General features: G+C 36.6%; 1 protein-coding gene across 1 annotated transcript in view; it reads right to left on the bottom strand.

The window, feature by feature from the left end:
• The window catches only part of LOC117331609 (plexin-A2-like), a 128016-nt gene extending 108608 nt beyond the window's left edge, over positions 1 to 19408 (bottom strand). Inside the window, exons 1-3 of the mRNA XM_033890420.1 lie at positions 19218 to 19408; positions 10532 to 10654; positions 5776 to 5879 (exon numbers count right to left, since the gene is read on the bottom strand). The gene's annotated coding sequence lies outside the window, so the exon portion shown is untranslated. The remainder of the gene's footprint in view (positions 1 to 5775; positions 5880 to 10531; positions 10655 to 19217) is intronic.
• Positions 19409 to 20068: the final 660 nt, after the last annotated feature.

The following is a 20068-nucleotide window of genomic DNA, read 5'->3' as shown; positions in this document are numbered from 1 at the left end:
AAGAATTTGAAAATGTAAATTGTTTATCAACTGAGTCTAAAAATCATGTCAGCTGAGTCTCACTTACAGCTCATATTTACACATTTTTCATATGTAAAACAAAGCACCATTAAGGACTGTACATATTATAAAAAAAGAACACATTCAAAATTAATTCACCAATTATATGATATCAAGAACCTCCTATTATCCTAGGCAGATCATTAAAGGTGATAAAAACAGAAGTGACATGAAACATTTGCAATTCATTCAAACACATCACTGTTTTTAGTAATGCTTATATTTTGTCTTTTACTAAGTAAGTTGAATAGATGTACTCAACAAAACCTTTTCTTAACGGTGAAAAATGTCAATTTACTATCAATTACCACACTTGCCTTCTGACATACATGTATATACAAAGGATACTTGTGGAAGAGGAGGAATCAATGCCATCCATGGAATATTACAACAAGAGGCCCATATGGAGCCTGTATTGATCACCTGGGCATTTCAGCAATTATGTCAAAGCACTCTCTAATCTGACAGACAGACCAGAGTGACAGAGCGAGTCATTAGTCTGACAAACAGACAAGAGTGACAGAGCGAGTCATTAGTCTGACAGACAGACCAGAGTGACAGAGCGAGTCATTAGTCTGACAGACAGACCAGAGTGACAGAGTGAGTCATTAGTCTGACAGACAGACCAGAGTGACAGAGTGAGTCATTAGTCTGACAAACAGACAAGAGTGACAGAGTGAGTCATTAGTCTGACAGACAGACCAGAGTGACAGAGTGAGTCATTAGTCTGACAGACAGACAAGAGTGACAGAGTGAGTCATTAGTCTGACAGACAGACCAGAGTGAGAGTGAGTCATTAGTCTGACAGACAGATCAGAGTGACAGAGTGAGTCATTAGTCTGACAGACAGACCAGAGTGACAGAGCGAGTCATTAGTCTGACAAACAGACAAGAGTGACAGAGTGAGTCATTAGTCTGACAAACCAGAGTGACAGAGCGAGTCATTAGTCTGACAAACCAGAGTGACAGAGCGAGTCATTAGTCTGACAGACAGACCAGAGTGACAGAGTGAGTCATTAGTCTGACAAACAGACAAGAGTGACAGAGTGAGTCATTAGTCTGACAGACAGACCAGAGTGACAGAGCGAGTCATTAGTCTGACAAACAGACAAGAGTGACAGAGCGAGTCATTAGTCTGACAGACAGACCAGAGTGACAGAGCGAGTCATTAGTCTGACAAACAGACAAGAGTGACAGAGCGAGTCATTAGTCTGACAAACAGACCATAGTGACAGAGTGAGTCATTAGTCTGACAGACAAACCAGAGTGACAGAGTGAGTCATTAGTCTGACAAACAGACAAGAGTGACAGAGTGAGTCATTAGTCTGACAGACAGACCAGAGCGAGTCATTAGTCTGACAGACAGACCAGAGTGACAGAGTGAGTCATTAGTCTGACAGACAGACCAGAGTGACAGAGCGAGTCATTAGTCTGACAGACAGACCATAGTGACAGAGTGAGTCATTAGTCTGACAAACAGACAAGAGTGACAGAGTGAGTCATTAGTCTGACAGACAGACCAGAGTGACAGAGCGAGTCATTAGTCTGACAGACAGACCAGAGTGAGTCATTAGTCTGACAGACAGACCAGAGTGGCAGAGTGAGTCATTAGTCTGACAGACAGACCAGAGTGACAGAGCGAGTCATTAGTCTGACAGACAGACCAGAGTGACAGAGTGAGTCATTAGTCTGACAGACAGACCAGAGTGACAGAGCGAGTCATTAGTCTGACAGACAGACCAGAGTGACAGAGTGAGTCATTAGTCTGACAGACAGACCAGAGTGACAGAGCGAGTCATTAGTCTGACAGACAGACCAGAGTGAGTCATTAGTCTGACAGACAGACCAGAGTGACAGAGTGAGTCATTAGTCTGACAGACAGACCAGAGTGACAGAGCGAGTCATTAGTCTGACAGACAGACCAGAGTGACAGAGTGAGTCATTAGTCTGACAGACAGACCAGAGTGACAGAGCGAGTCATTAGTCTGACAGACAGACCAGAGTGACAGAGTGAGTCATTAGTCTGACAGACAGACCAGAGTGACAGAGCGAGTCATTAGTCTGACAGACAGACCAGAGTGAGTCATTAGTCTGACAGACAGACCAGAGTGACAGAGTGAGTCATTAGTCTGACAGACAGACCAGAGTGACAGAGCGAGTCATTAGTCTGACAGACAGACCAGAGTGACAGAGTGAGTCATTAGTCTGACAGACAGACCAGAGTGACAGAGCGAGTCATTAGTCTGACAGACCAGACCAGAGTGACAGAGTGAGTCATTAGTCTGACAGACAGACCAGAGTGACAGAGCGAGTCATTAGTCTGACAGACAGACCAGAGTGACAGAGTGAGTCATTAGTCTGACAGACAGACCAGAGTGACAGAGCGAGTCATTAGTCTGACAGACAGATCAGAGTGACAGAGTGAGTCATTAGTCTGACAGACAGACCAGAGTGACAGAGTGAGTCATACTACAAATACATCTCTCATTTTTGGATCTGCCTCTCATAAATTATCAGTACCATGTATATCTGTCAACTTTTAAACTAAATTTAATATTCTGGTTCTAAAGAACATTCAAAGCAAACTAGAATACTGACAGGTCAGCAATGGCCATGCTGTGTGGCTATATATCCCAACAATCATCAAGAAGCTTATAATCCTCCCACACCGCAGAAGTTCAGTTTCAATTGCAAGTAGGAAGTAAAATATAAATGATATGACTCTTGATTCCTTCCACCTCTGTATACTGGTATGATAATCATTTGTAAAGTCTGATTTGACCTTGACCTTTGACCCAGTGACCTTGAGTATTGGTCAGTTGATGCAATGTTTAAATCTGAACAACATTTTTTCATGATGTCATAACAAACTAAACACAGTGAAGAAATATATAAAATTTGTCCCTGACCATGACCTTTGACATTGACTTCTGTCCAGTTATCTTGTTTTATTCCAAGCCAAGGTCTCTACAAAATAGGTTCCTCTTCACCAAAGGATGATTCAAACCAAATATGGACCAAATACTTTCATTCCAACAGATGAAGAAGGATTTTAAAGAATTTGCTTTATTTTCCCTTTGTGGCCTCGCCCCTCAGTTCCCTGAGGGCCTAGACCCACGGTTTATGCAAAATTGGTCTTCCTTCACCAAGGATGCTTCAGACCAAATATGGACCAAATCTTTCAATCCTACGTAAGAAGGATTTTAAAGAATTTGCTATATTTCCCCTATTGGGATCCGCCCCTCAAGCTTGGTAAAAGTCGTTCATGACCTGAGCAGCATTTTTTTCTGAAAAAGTTGACAAATGTCCAAAAGATGCTGTGCCATGCCATATGCTTATCAGTCCTTTGGGCAGGATAAGCTAACAACAGACAGCAAAGCTGGTCTGGACAAAAGATAGGACTTTTTTCGTCCCTGGAGATACAAAGTTAAGAGCAACAAAGGTTTCAAAGTTCAAGACATAAACCAAAAATTCCACATGACTGACTGTTGTTTTGGTATGAGTACTGGTAGTTGACAATGACTGACTGTTATTTTGGTACGAGAACTGGTAGTTGACAATGTCGACTGTTGTTTTGGTATGAGTACTGGTAGTTGACAATGACTGACTGTTGTTTTAGTAATTGAATACTGGTAGTTGACAATGTCGACTGTTGTTTTGGTATGAGTACTGGTAGTTGACAATGACTGACTGTTGTTTTAGTAATTGAATACTGGTAGTTGACAATGTCGACTGTTGTTTTGGTATGAGTATTGGTATTTGACAATGACTGACTGTTATTTTGGTATGAGAACTGGTAGTTGACAATGACTGACTGTTGTTTTGGTATGAGTACTGGTAGTTGACAATGACTGACTGTTATTTTGGTACGAGAACTGGTAGTTGACAATGTCGACTGTTGTTTTGGTATGAGTACTGGTAGTTGACAATGACTGACTGTTATTTTGGTATGAGTACTGGTAGTTGACAATGACTGACTGTTGTTTTGGTACGAGAACTGGTAGTTGACAATGACTGACTGTTATTTTGGTATGAGTACTGGTAGTTGACAAGGACTGACTGTTATTTTGGTATCATTACTGGTAGTTGACAATGACTGACTGTTGTTTTGGTATGAGTACTGGTAGTTGACAATGACTGACTGTTGTTTTGGTACGAGAACTGGTAGTTGACAATGACTGACTGTTATTTTGGTATGAGTACTGGTAGTTGACAAGGACTGACTGTTATTTTGGTATCATTACTGGTAGTTGACAATGACTGACTGTTGTTTTGGTATGAGTACTGGTAGTTGACAATGACTGACTGTTGTTTTGGTATGAGAACTGGTAGTTGACAATGACTGACTGTTGTTTTGGTGTTATCTGTTGTATCCACAATCAATTACCATTAATCCTATGTTTTATGTTTCATTTCGTTCTGTCTAGAATTACAATTTGCATAAAAGACATCATTGGAAAAATACATATGAAATTTGGGAGAGAGAGAGATCCAGGACTTTATCAGAAATAGCCTTAATCATATTCAGCGTTCGAATTTAACGCTCGCACACTCGCTAAATGCGAGCTGATTTTTCATTTTGCGAGTAGAAAATTGTGGTACTCGCATTTTTCTGCGAGTGCATATAAATCCTGGTAAAACAGACACACATAGTAAAACATCGACGAAAACTTTAAACAAAAACCGACACACAGACAATGCACTATTGGTGACGCTTGTACACAGCACTTGTTAGTTTCAAGCGTCTCAAAGACTACGATATAGATGAATATATTGTAATGGAAAAGTGACGAGAGTTTCCGAGAAAAAAAGCGTGACGTCTCGCTAGCATGGCTGACATAATCATTTTTTTTAAGTCAGCCGCTGCCGGAACATCAAATGAAAAGATCGTCGAAAATAATGAGAGCAAGGACACATGTAGAGAAAGTAGCCCAACTCCTAAGAAAAAAGTGACATGCATCCCAAGGCCAACAAAACAAACTGTCGAGAAATGGGAACTGCATATTGACATGGGAAAAAACCTTGACGATGATCATGTGCACGTTATTGAAATTTATTGCAAAACTTACAAAGAATATAGTCCCGACAAGTCATCATCAGTAAATATTTTGTTCTTACTTGAAATTATATCAGCACTTACTGTATTGTCCATTTTCTAATTTAACAAGTCAACTTCAGATATGACAAAAACAAAATGAAATTTTTAAACGAAAAAATTCGGGGTTTTTTTCCAAATCACGAATATGTTGTAAAATCATGATGGACAGGGAATAGCATATTAATTAGATAGAATTAATACTTACTTCATTATTAGTCAAAGATTTTATGAGAAATCACACGTGATTAAATCAAATGAAATGACTGATTTTTTTTGATTTTTTGTTCTCTTGAAAATAAATTATAACATGTTAGTAATATATAGGATCAAAATTCTTCAATATTCATTGATCTTGAAGTTGATGATATTTGAAGGGAGAATACCCTGGCTTATATGAACAGTGAGTTAAATAAAACAAAAAACAAACAAAAAATTAATTGTATTTTGGCTCAAATAAAAACTTTATTCTACCCCTGCATATTACTGAGTGGAAGAAAGTCACAGACAAAATGTATTGATTACAAAAAGTACAGCATCTCAAAATATCATTTCAAATAAAATATTGTGAATGTCAATGTGACATCTATCTGACAAAGTATGTAATTTGACATATTTACCCGCCTCCATTCAGCACACACCAACCACATTTACTGTCGGCAATCTTCATACACTCACTACAGGAACTACCAGAACATTCAACTTGATCTTCCAACAAACCAACCTACAACAAAGATTTTATTATTCTTATACAAAAATTAAGACTATAAACGCACGGCACCATATGAGGAGGTACATACTTACACTGTATCTGGTGAGGAGGTACATACTTACACTGTATCTGGTGAGGAGGTAACACTTACACTGTATCTGGTGAGGAGGTAACACTTACATTGTATCTGGTGAGGAGGTAACACTTACACTGTATCTGGTGAGGAGGTACATACTTACACTGTATCTGGTGAGGAGGTAACACTTACACTGTATCTGGTGAGGAGGTACATACTTACACTGTATCTGGTGAGGTGGTAACACTTACACTGTATCTGGTGAGGAGGTAACACTTACACTGTATCTGGTGAGGAGGTAACACTTACACTGTATCTGGTGAGGAGGTAACAATTACACTGTATCTGGTGAGGAGGTAACACTTACACTGTATCTGGTGAGGAGGTAACAATTACACTGTATCTGGTGAGGAGGTAACACTTACACTGTATCTGGTGAGGAGGTAACAATTACACTGTATCTGGTGAGGAGGTAACACTTACTCTGTATCTGGTGAGGAGGTAACACTTACACTGTATCTGGTGAGGAGGTAACACTTACACTGTATCTGGTGAGGAGGTACATACTTACTCTGTATCTGGTGAGGAGGTAACACTTACACTGTATCTGGTGAGGAGGTACATACTTACACTGTATCTGGTGAGGAGGTAACACTTACACTGTATCTGATGAGGAGGTAACACTTACACTGTATCTGGTGAGGAGGTACATACTTACACTGTATCTGGTGAGGAGGTAACACTTACACTGTATCTGGTGAGGAGGTAACACTTACACTGTATCTGGTGAGGAGGTAACACTTACACTGTATCTGGTGAGGAGGTAACAATTACACTGTATCTGGTGAGGAAGTAACACTTACACTGTATCTGGTGAGGAGGTAACACTTACACTGTATCTGGTGAGGAGATACATACTTACACTGTATCTGGTGAGGAGGTAACACTTACACTGTATCTGGTGAGGAGGTACATACTTACTCTGTATCTGGTGAGGAGGTAACACTTACACTGTATCTGGTGAGGAAGTAACACTAACATTGTATCTGGTGAGGAGGTACATACTTACACTGTATCTGGTGAGGTGGTAACACTTACACTGTATCTGGTGAGGAGGTAACACTTACACTGTATCTGGTGAGGAGGTAACACTTACACTGTATCTGGTGAGGAGGTACATACTTACACTGTATCTGGTGAGGAGGTAACACTTACACTGTATCTGGTGAGGAGGTACATACTTACACTGTATCTGATGAGGAGGTAACACTTACACTGTATCTGGTGAGGAGGTAACACTTACACTGTATCTGATGAGGAGGTAACACTTACACTGTATCTGGTGAGGAGGTAACACTTACACTGTATCTGGTGAGGAGGTAACACTTACACTGTATCTGGTGAGGAGGTACATACTTACTCTGTATCTGGTGAGGAGGTAACACTTACACTGTATCTGGTGAGGAGGTAACACTTACACTGTATCTGGTGAGGAGGTACATACTTACTCTGTATCTGGTGAGGAGGTAACACTTACACTGTATCTGGTGAGGAGGTAACACTTACACTGTATCTGGTGAGGAGGTAACACTTACACTGTATCTGGTGAGGAGGTAACACTTACACTGTATCTGGTGAGGAAGTAACACTTACACTGTATCTGGTGAGGTGGTAACACTTACACTGTATCTGGTGAGGAGGTAACACTTACACTGTATCTGGTGAGGTGGTAACACTTACACTGTATCTGGTGAGGAGGTAACACTTACACTGTATCTGGTGAGGAGATACATACTTACACTGTATCTGGTGAGGAGGTAACACTTACACTGTATCTGGTGAGGAGGTACATACTTACACTGTATCTGGTGAGGAGGTAACACTTACACTGTATCTGGTGAGGAGGTAACACTTACACTGTATCTGGTGAGGAGGTACATACTTACTCTGTATCTGGTGAGGAGGTAACACTTACACTGTATCTGGTGAGGAGGTAACACTTACACTGTATCTGGTGAGGAGGTACATACTTACTCTGTATCTGGTGAGGAGGTACATACTTACACTGTATCTGGTGAGGAGGTAACACTTACACTGTATCTGGTGAGGAGGTACATACTTACTCTGTATCTGGTGAGGAGGTACATACTTACTCTGTATCTGGTGAGGAGGTAACACTAACATTGTATCTGGTGAGGAGGTACACACTTACACTGTGTCTGGTGAGGAGGTAACACTTACACTGTATCTGGTGAGGAGGTAACACTTACACTGTATCTGGTGAGGAGGTAACACTTACACTGTATCTGGTGAGGAGGTACATACTTACACTGTATCTGGTGAGGAGGTAACACTAACATTGTATCTGGTGAGGAGGTACACACTTACACTGTGTCTGGTGAGGAGGTAACATTTACACTGTATCTGGTGAGGAGGTAACACTTACACTGTATCTGGTGAGGAGGTAACACTTACACTGTATCTGGTGAGGAGGTACATACTTACACTGTATCTGGTGAGGAGGTACATACTTACACTGTATCTGGTGAGGAGGTAACACTTACACTGTATCTGGTGAGGAGGTAACACTTACACTGTATCTGGTGAGGAGGTAACACTTACACTGTATCTGGTGAGGAGGTAACACTTACTCTGTATCTGGTGAGGAGGTAACACTTACACTGTATCTGGTGAGGAGGTAACACTTACACTGTATCTGGTGAGGAGGTAACACTTACTCTGTATCTGGTGAGGAGGTACATACTTACTCTGTATCTGGTGAGGAGGTAACACTTACACTGTATCTGGTGAGGAGGTACATACTTACACTGTATCTGGTGAGGAGGTACATACTTACACTGTATCTGGTGAGGAGGTAACACTTACACTGTATCTGGTGAGGAGGTACATACTTACACTGTATCTGGTGAGGAGGTACATACTTACACTGTATCTGGTGAGGAGGTAACACTTACACTGTATCTGGTGAGGAGGTAACACTTACACTGTATCTGGTGAGGAGGTAACACTTACTCTGTATCTGGTGAGGAGGTACATACTTACTCTGTATCTGGTGAGGAGGTAACACTTACACTGTATCTGGTGAGGAGGTAACACTTACACTGTATCTGGTGAGGAGGTAACACTTACACTGTATCTGGTGAGGAGGTAACACTTACACTGTATCTGGTGAGGAGGTAACACTTACATTGTATCTGGTGAGGAGGTAACACTTACACTGTATCTGGTGAGGAGATACATACTTACACTGTATCTGGTGAGGAGGTAACACTTACACTGTATCTGGTGAGGAGGTACATACTTACTCTGTATCTGGTGAGGAGGTAACACTTACACTGTATCTGGTGAGGAGGTAACACTTACACTGTATCTGGTGAGGAGATACATACTTACACTGTATCTGGTGAGGAGGTAACACTTACACTGTATCTGGTGAGGAGGTAACACTTACACTGTATCTGGTGAGGAGGTACACACTTACACTGTGTCTGGTGAGGAGGTAACACTTACACTGTATCTGGTGAGGAGGTAACACTTACACTGTATCTGGTGAGGAGGTAACACTTACACTGTATCTGGTGAGGAGGTAACACTTACACTGTATCTGGTGAGGAGGTACATACTTACTCTGTATCTGGTGAGGAGGTAACACTTACACTGTATCTGGTGAGGAGATACATACTTACACTGTATCTGGTGAGGAGGTAACACTTACATTGTATCTGGTGAGGAGGTAACACTTACACTGTATCTGGTGAGGAGGTACATACTTACACTGTATCTGGTGAGGAGGTAACACTTACACTGTATCTGGTGAGGAGGTACATACTTACTCTGTATCTGGTGAGGAGGTAACACTTACACTGTATCTGGTGAGGAGGTACATACTTACACTGTATCTGGTGAGGAGGTACATACTTACACTGTATCTGGTGAGGAGGTAACACTTACACTGTATCAGGTGAGGAGGTAACACTTACACTGTATCTGGTGAGGAGGTAACACTTACTTTGTATCTGGTGAGGAGGTACATACTTAAACTGTATCTGGTGAGGAGGTAACACTTACACTGTATCTGGTGAGGAGGTAACACTTACACTGTATCTGGTGAGGAGGTACATACTTACACTGTATCTGGTGAGGAGGTACATACTTACACTGTATCTGGTGAGGAGGTAACACTTACACTGTATCTGGTGAGGAGGTAACACTTACACTGTATCTGATGAGGAGGTAACACTTACACTGTATCTGGTGAGGAGGTAACACTTACACTGTATCTGGTGAGGAGGTACACACTTTCACTGTATCTGATGAGGAGGTACATACTTACACTGTATCTGGTGAGGAGGTAACACTTACACTGTATCTGGTGAGGAGGTAACACTTACACTGTATCTGGTGAGGAGGTACATACTTACACTGTATCTGGTGAGGTGGTAACACTTACACTGTATCTGGTGAGGAGGTAACACTTACACTGTATCTGGTGAGGAGGTACATACTTACACTGTATCTGGTGAGGTGGTAACACTTACACTGTATCTGGTGAGGAGGTAACACTTACACTGTATCTGGTGAGGAGGTAGGTCCTGTACTGTCGTGTTGTCACTATGTCCAAGATTGGCAGCGGATAGAGCCTGTTGTTTTCCAATTGACGCAGATCTGTGTCTGCTGACTTCAGGTACAGCTGTCAGGAACGAAGAAAATACAAGGATGATTGATGATATGAATATATAGTTCTGTTCATTTTTAACATCTCAATGATATCAACAAGCAGTTGTATAAATAGAGGTTACACAACGAGTGGTTGTTGGATATGGAATTTATTTCACACGAGTAAGTTATTTTTTAAAAGTTACAAAAGACACGAGCTTTAGCGAGTGTTTTTTGCAACTTTTAAAAAATAACTTACGAGTGTGAAATAAATTCCATATCCAACAATTTCGAGTCATATGACCTGTTTCTACCACAATAATATCGGCTTGAATCAAAGGGAAAAGTGGCCAAGTATAATTTCGCGTATGCAAATAAAGTGTACCGGTGACGTCCGGGACCCGGTGATGTGACGTCATTAGATTATTGATGACGTCAATAACAATTGCAGCTTGGGTCAAAGTTCACCATGTTAGCCAATCAAAATGCGTACAGAGTTTATACCACGTGTGGTATAAACATATTGTTAATCAACAGCTGTAATGATTAACTGATGATCTGATCAGAGTTGAATAACACAGGGTATTGTGGTAGAAAATGATTCATAAAACTACAAATGTAATTAGAATGGCTTTTATTATGTTTGAAGACAATATAATATACATATATACATGTAATTTAGAGTGGGGATATAAAGTAAGAAGGCTGTGAGACAAATTTCTACATGATTAATTCATTAGATGTAAATAGCCATGGTTGATGAAATTACGATCATTTTTGAGACAGGTTACTTAGTTGGAGAAATTGAGTGTTGCAGTAGTGAGGCATGTCGTCAAGGATTGCAGATTGAGTGAGTTGCAGGGTTGGAGAGGAGGCATTATACCAGAGCCACGGAGAAATGTTTATTTTTCAAAATAAAACACCAGACATGAAATGACCAATCATGCATTAAGCAGAGCTTAGTGTGAAAATAAAAACTACCAAAATACTGCCATTTTTTATTCAGATATCAAAATATTCCCTATGTCCTTTACTGGAGATGAACAGAATGATTTACTGAAGATAATGTGTTACTGGAGATAAACAGAATGTTTTACCTGAGATAAACAGAATGTTTTACTGGAGATAAACAGAATGTTTTACTGGAGATAAACAGAATTTTTTACTGGAGATGAACAGAATGTTTTACTGGAGATGAACAGAATGTTTTACCTGAGATAAACAGAATGTTTTTACAGGAGATAAACAGAATGTTTTACTGGAGATAAACAGAATGTTTTACTGGAGATAAACAGAATGTTTTACTGGAGATGAACAGAATGTTTTACTGGAGATAAACAGAATGTTTTACTAGAGATAAACAGAATGTTTTACTAGAGATAAACAGAATGTTTTACTGGAGATAAACAGAATATTTTACTAGAGATAAACAGAATGTTTTACTAGAGATAAACAGAATGTTTTACTAGAGATAAACAGAATGTTTTACTAGAGATAAACAGAATGTTTTACTAGAGATAAACAGAATGTTTTACTAGAGATAAACAGAATGTTTTACTGGAGATAAACAGAATGTTTTACTAGAGATAAACAGAATGTTTTACCGGAGATAAACAGAATGTTTTTACTACAGATAAACAGAATGTTTACTGGAGATGAACAGAATGTTTTACTGGAGATAAACAGAATGTTTTACTGGAGATCAACAGAATGTTTTTACAGGAGATAAACAGAATGTTTTACTGGAGATAAACAGAATGTTTAATTGGAGATAAACAGAATGTTTTACTAGAGATGAACAGAATGTTTTACTGGAGATAAACAGAATGTTTTACTGGAGATAAACAGAATGTTTTACTAGAGATAAACAGAATGTTTTACTGGAGATAAACAGAATGTTTTACTGGAGATAAACAGAATGTTTTACGAGAGATAAACAGAATGTTTTACTGGAGATAAACAGAATGTTTTTACCGGAGATAAACAGAATGTTTTACTGGAGATAAACAGAATGTTTTACTGGAGATAAACAGAATGTTTTACGAGAGATAAACAGAATGTTTTTACCGGAGATAAACAGAATGTTTTACTAGAGATAAACAGAATGTTTTTACCGGAGATCAACAGAATGTTTTACTGGAGATAAACAGAATGTTTTACTAGAGATTAACAGAATGTTTTTACCGGAGATCAACAGAATGTTTTACTGGAGCTAAACATAATGTTTTACTGGAGATAAACAGAATATTTTACTAGAGATCAACAGAATGTTTTACTAGAGATAAACAGAATGTTTTTACCGGAGATCAACAGAATGTTTTACTGGAGCTAAACATAATGTTTTACTGGAGATAAACAGAATATTTTACTGGAGATAAACAGAATGTTTTACTAGAGATAAACAGAATGTTTTACTGGAGCTAAACATAATGTTTTACTGGAGATAAACAGAATATTTTACTGGAGATAAACATAATGTTTTACTGGAGATAAACAGAATGTTTTACTGGAGCTAAACATAATGTTTTACTGGAGATAAACAGAATATTTTACTAGAGATAAACAGAATGTTTTACTAGAGATAAACAGAATGTTTTTACCGGAGATCAACAGAATGTTTTACTGGAGCTAAACATAATGTTTTACTGGAGATAAACAGAATGTTTTACTGGAGATAAACAGAATGTTTTACTAGAGATAAACAGAATGTTTTTACCGGAGATCAACAGAATGTTTTACTGGAGCTAAACATAATGTTTTACTAGAGATAAACAGAATGTTTTACTGGAGATAAACAGAATGTTTTACTGGAGATAAACAGAATGTTTTACTAGAGATAAACAGAATGTTTTACTGGAGATAAACAGAATGTTTTACTGGAGATAAACAGAATGTTTTACTGGAGATAAACAGAATGTTTACTGGAGATAAACATAATGTTTTACTGGAGATAAACAGAATGTTTTACTGGAGATAAACAGAATGTTTTACTAGAGATAAACAGAATGTTTTACTGGAGATCAACAGAATGTTTAATTGGAGATAAACAGAATGTTTACTGGAGATAAATAGAATGTTTACTGGAGATAAACAGAATGTTTTACTGGAGATAAACAGAATGTTTTACTAGAGATAAACAGAATGTTTTACTGGAGATCAACAGAATGTTTAATTGGAGATAAACAGAATGTTTACTGGAGATAAACATAATGTTTTACTGGAGATAAACAGAATGTTTTACTGGAGATAAACAGAATGTTTTACTAGAGATAAACAGAATGTTTTACTGGAGATCAACAGAATGTTTAATTGGAGATAAACAGAATGTTTTACTGGAGATAAACAGAATGTTTTACTAGAGATCAACAGAATGTTTTACTGGAGATCAACAGAATGTTTAATTGGAGATAAACAGAATGTTTTACTGGAGATAAACAGAATGTTTTACTGGAGATAAACAGAATGTTTTACTGGAGATGAACAGAATGTTTTACTGGAGATAAACAGAATATTTTACTGGAGATGAACAGAATGTTTACTGGAGATAAATAGAATGTTTAATTGGAGATAAACAGAATGTTTTACTAGAGATAAACAGAATGTTTTACTGGAGATAAACAGAATGTTTTACTGGAGATAAACAGAATGTTTTACTGGAGATAAACAGAATGTTTTACTAGAGATCAACAGAATGTTTTACTGGAGATCAACAGAATGTTTAATTGGAGATAAACAGAATGTTTACTGGAGATAAATAGAATGTTTACTGGAGATAAACAGAATGTTTTACTAGAGATAAACAGAATGTTTTACTGGAGATAAACAGAATGTTTTACTGGAGATAAACAGAATGTTTTACTGGAGATCAACAGAATGTTTTACTAGAGATAAACAGAATGTTTTACTAGAGATAAACAGAATGTTTTACTGGAGATAAACAGAATGTTTTACTGGAGATAAACAGAATGTTTTACTAGAGATAAACAGAATGTTTTACTGGAGATAAACAATGTTTTACTGGAGATGAACAGAATGTTTTACTGGAGATAAACAGAATGTTTTACTGGAGATAAACAGAATGTTTTACTGGAGATAAACAGAATGTTTTACTGGAGATAAACAGAATGTTTTACTGGAGATCAACAGAATGTTTTACTGGAGATAAACAGAATGTTTTTACCGGAGATCAACAGAATGTTTTACTACAGATAAATAGAATGTTTAACTAGAGATAAACATAATGTTTTTCTGGAGATAAACAGAATGTTTTACTAGAGATAAACAGAATGTTTTACTAGAGATAAACAGAATATTTTACTGGAGATAAACAGAATGTTTACTGGAGATAAATAGAATGTTTTACTGGAGATAAACAGAATGTTTTACTAGAGATAAACAGAATGTTTTACTGGAGATAAACAGAATGTTTTACTAGAGATAAACAGAATGTTTTTAACGGAGATAAACAGAATGTTTTACTGGAGATCAACAGAATGTTTTACTAGAGATAAACAGAATGTTTACTGGAGATAAACAGAATGTTTTACTAGAGATAAACAGAAGGTTTTACTGGAGATAAACAGAATGTTTTACTAGAGATAAACAGAATATTTTACTGGAGATAAACAATGTTTTACTGGAGATGAACAGAATGTTTTACTGGAGATAAACAGAATGTTTTACTGGAGATAAACAGAATGTTTTACTGGAGATCAACAGAATGTTTTACTGGAGATAAACAGAATGTTTTACTAGAGATAAACAGAATGTTTTACTGGAGATAAACAGAATGTTTTTACCGGAGATAAACAGAATGTTTTACTAGAGATAAATAGAATGTTTTACTAGAGATAAACAGAATGTTTTACTGGAGATAAACAATGTTTTACTGGAGATGAACAGAATGTTTTACTAGAGATAAACAGAATGTTTTACTGGAGATGAACAGAATGTTTTACTGGAGATCAACAGAATGTTTTACTAGAGATCAACAGAATGTTTTACTGGAGATAAACAGAATGTTTTACTAGAGATAAACAGAATGTTTTACCGGAGATAAACAGAATGTTTTACTGGAGATAAACAGAATGTTTTACTGGAGATGAACAGAATGTTTTACTGGAGATAAACAGAATGTTTTACTAGAGATAAACAGAATGTTTTACTGGAGATAAACAGAATGTTTTACTAGAGATAAACAGAATGTTTTACTGGAGATGAACAGAATGTTTTACTGGAGATAAACAGAATGTTTTTACTAGAGATCAACAGAATGTTTTACTGGAGATAAACAGAATGTTTTACTAGAGATAAACAGAATGTTTTACCGGAGATAAACAGAATGTTTTTACTGGAGATAAACAGAATGTTTTACTGGAGATGAACAGAATGTTTTACTGGAGATAAACAGAATGTTTTACTGGAGATAAACAGAATGTTTTACCGGAGATAAACAGAATGTTTTACTGGAGATAAAGAGAATGTTTTACTGGAGATAAACAGAATGTTTTACTAGAGATAAACAAAATATTTTACTGGAGATAAACAGAATGTTTACTGGAGATAAATAGAATGTTTTACTGGAGATGAACAGAATGTTTTACTATATATAGAGATAAACAGAATGTTTTACTGGAGATGAACACAATGTTTTACTAGAGATAAACAGAATGTTTACTGGAGATAAACAGAATGTTTTACTAGAGATAAACAGAATGTTTACTGGAGATAAACAGAATGTTTTACTAGAGATGAACAGAATGTTTTACTGGAGATAAACAGAATGTTTAACGAGAGATAAACAGAATGTTTTACTGGAGATAAACAGAATGTTTTACTGGAGATAAACAGAATGTTTTACCGGAGATCAACAGAATGTTTTTACTGGAGATAAACAGAATGTTTTACTAGAGATAAACAGAATGTTTTACTGGAGATGAACAGAATGTTTTACTGGAGATAAACAGAATGTTTTTACTAGAGATCAACAGAATGTTTTACTGGAGATAAACAGAATGTTTTACTAGAGATAAACAGAATGTTTTACCGGAGATGAACAGAATGTTTTTACTGGAGATAAACAGAATATTTTACTGGAGATGAACAGAATGTTTTACTGGAGATAAACAGAATGTTTTACTGGAGATAAACAGAATGTTTTACCGGAGATAAACAGAATGTTTTACTGGAGATAAAGAGAATGTTTTACTGGAGATAAACAGAATGTTTTACTAGAGATAAACAAAATATTTTACTGGAGATAAACAGAATGTTTACTGGAGATAAACAGAATGTTTTAATGGAGATCAACAGAATGTTTTACTAGAGATAAACAGAATGTTTTACTGGAGCTAAACAGAATGTTTTACTAGAGATAAACAGAATATTTTACTGGAGATAAACAGAATGTTTATTGGAGATAAACAGAATGTTTACTGGAGATAAACAGAATGTTTTACTAGAGATAAACAGAATGTTTTACTAGAGATAAACAGAATGTTTACTGGAGATAAACAGAATGTTTTACTAGAGATCAACACAATGTTTTTAATGGAGATAAACAGAATGTTTTACTAGAGATCAACACAATGTTTTAATGGAGATAAACAGAATGTTTTACTAGAGATAAACAGAATGTTTACTGGAGATAAACAGAATGTTTTACTGGAGATAAACAGAATGTTTTACTGGAGATGAACAGAATGTTTTACTGGAGATAAACAGAATTTTTACTGGAGATAAATAGAATGTTTTACTAGAGATAAACAGAATGTTTACTGGAGATAAACAGAATGTTTTACTAGAGATAAACAGAATGTTTTTACTGGAGCTAAACAGAATGTTTTACTAGAGATAAACAGAATGTTTTACTGGAGATAAACAGAATGTTTTACTGGAGATAAACAGAATGTTTTACTAGAGATAACAGAATGTTTTACTAGAGATAAACAGAATGTTTTACTGGAGCTAAACAGAATGTTTTACTGGAGATAAACAGAATGTTTTACTAGAGATAAACAGAATGTTTTACTGGAGCTAAACAGAATGTTTTACTAGAGATAAACAGAATGTTTTACTAGAGATAAACAGAATATTTTACTGGAGATAAACAGAATGTTTTACTAGAGATAAACAGAATGTTTACTGGAGATAAACAGAATGTTTTACTAGAGATAAACAGAATGTTTTTACCGGAGCTAAACAGAATGTTTTACTAGAGATAAACAGAATGTTTTACTGGAGATAAACAGAATGTTTTACTAGAGATAAACAGAATGTTTTACTAGAGATAAACAGAATGTTTTACTGGAGCTAAACAGAATATTGTACTGGAGATAAACAGAATGTTTTACTAGATATAAACAGAATATTTTACTCTTCATTAATATGATTTCATTTGTGGGACTAAATACTTTTGATATATCCAACAGTCTCTGTGCTTGAGTGTCGACAGAACCGTGGGTTACTAAGGAAGTTTTACCAAGGCTTTCTGAGTTAAGTGTAAAAAGTATTTTTAAATTAGCTTTTATTTTCTAATTTTGAAATTTGATGAAACTAGTCTTGAAGCTTTACTTTTCATTTAACAAGGCTTGCAAAACTAAAAAATTATAAGACTCATTTATAAATATCATTTCATAAAATCTCATATGAAATGCAATCTAATAAATAGAGTATCTCATAAAGCCTTTGAGTAAAGTTTAAGCACCTTTGTCATTATATTAACATGTACAACGTTACAAGCTGCAGGCTCGTCACATTTTGCTGAAATTACTTACACATGAATAGTTTTTGGGTGACAAGTTCTGCCTCTGTCAACTCTATTTTATATTTTGGAATGTGTGCAAGGGAGTATTTCACAGAAGTTGTTAACCTAGGATGGACAATTAGTTTTGGTATCCATCCTGATCACTGTAAAATTTAAACATTTAGAACATAACAATGTTTTGATAAAGTGTTTTACCTTGTGTGGCAGGTTTTATTTGTAAAGAGTGTTTTATGGTTGCCTTCTAACTTTGGGCTAGGGTGAATTTCCCTTTAGTTCGGTCAGTAGAGCAGAGGACCAGTAAGCTGAGGGTCGGAGGGTCGAGGATTTGATCCCAAGTGGAGGCACACTATTTGCTTTCATGTTATATTTGGTGCCGTTGAGCACTCCGAGTTTAAGATATAGGAGAATACGAGGCTTTGTTGGAGAGCCTGGGTTGATGGGTGTTCTGGGACGACAAAATTTTAGCCGAAACCAAATTAAAACAGATTAGAGGAATAATGAATAAGTACACTAAAAATAATTGTCGTAGAAACCAATGTAGATAAACCATAATTAGCGCAATCATAATTTAGCGGAATGGATCCAGCATGAAAAATGCTAAAATAAGAATACCTCTAAAATAAGCATGTTTACAGTACATAGTGAACATAGTGATGCATATGCTTCAGCTCATTCGGTTGAGAATTGGACAAGTAAACTGATGGTTGTAGATTTCATCCCTGGTAGAGATACACAGCTCCTTACCTGTTATACGTCGTAAAGAGTTGTTGGTTAAAGATAAATGTCTCTGGTAACTGTTGCGATGTAAAAGAATCTTAATGAAGTTGCTTACCTTATGAAGAGTTCCTCTCATTGTTCCCACCATGATAGTTGTCAGATCATTTCTGAAACTTCCTCCAACACTTATCAGTCCTAGGTCAAGAAACACTGGTGATTTCCTCAGCGGAACTACTCCAACCAAACTTTCCAATATAGGCTGAGTGTTACAGAAATAAGTTGAATTCCAGGATTTACATAAAGAATCCTGAAACAAGATGATCTTATAAAATTACATCATATCAGGAACAAAATAATCATAAACAAAGAAATTATATTTTATTTTAAATGACAGTATGACGAATATTTATCAACCTGATTCATCTATAAAACTTATTTCATATCAGGACAAGGTATCACAAGTGACAGAAATCCCCTTGAGTGCCAAATATACCAGCTGAAATATATCCTGCAGTAAGCCCTCACAGGACGCCTTTTTGAGGTAGCTCACAATGAAGTCACAATAATTTTCTATAAATAGCAAAGTTGATCATGTCCTTGACCTTTGCATCCTGAATGTAAACGGTTTTAAGATACATTGTACATGTATTCTCATTCTTGACCGTTATATGAAGTTTGATTAAAATGTGGTAAATAACAAATTTGTTGGAGTGCTGACAAAGATTTTCTGAAAATAGTGATAGTGAAAGTGCATGTCCTTAATTTCTGAACCCTGAAACCCTTGTGGTGTTCTTACCAGGTTTCAGGAAAGTGGTCAAAAAAGTAAAGTTCATAATCATTCCACCACATATATCAAATCTATAGAACACAGCTACAAGTATTGAAATGGAATTCATCAGTAATCAAACAAGAGGCCCAGAGGGCCTGAATCGCTCACCTGGTTTCATGAGATATGAAACAAGAATG

Source organism: Pecten maximus, chromosome 7 (genome assembly GCF_902652985.1).
Source record: "Pecten maximus chromosome 7, xPecMax1.1, whole genome shotgun sequence".
Lineage (NCBI taxonomy): Eukaryota > Metazoa > Mollusca > Bivalvia > Pectinida > Pectinidae > Pecten > Pecten maximus.
This window is presented reverse-complemented; position numbering and strand designations above follow the sequence as displayed.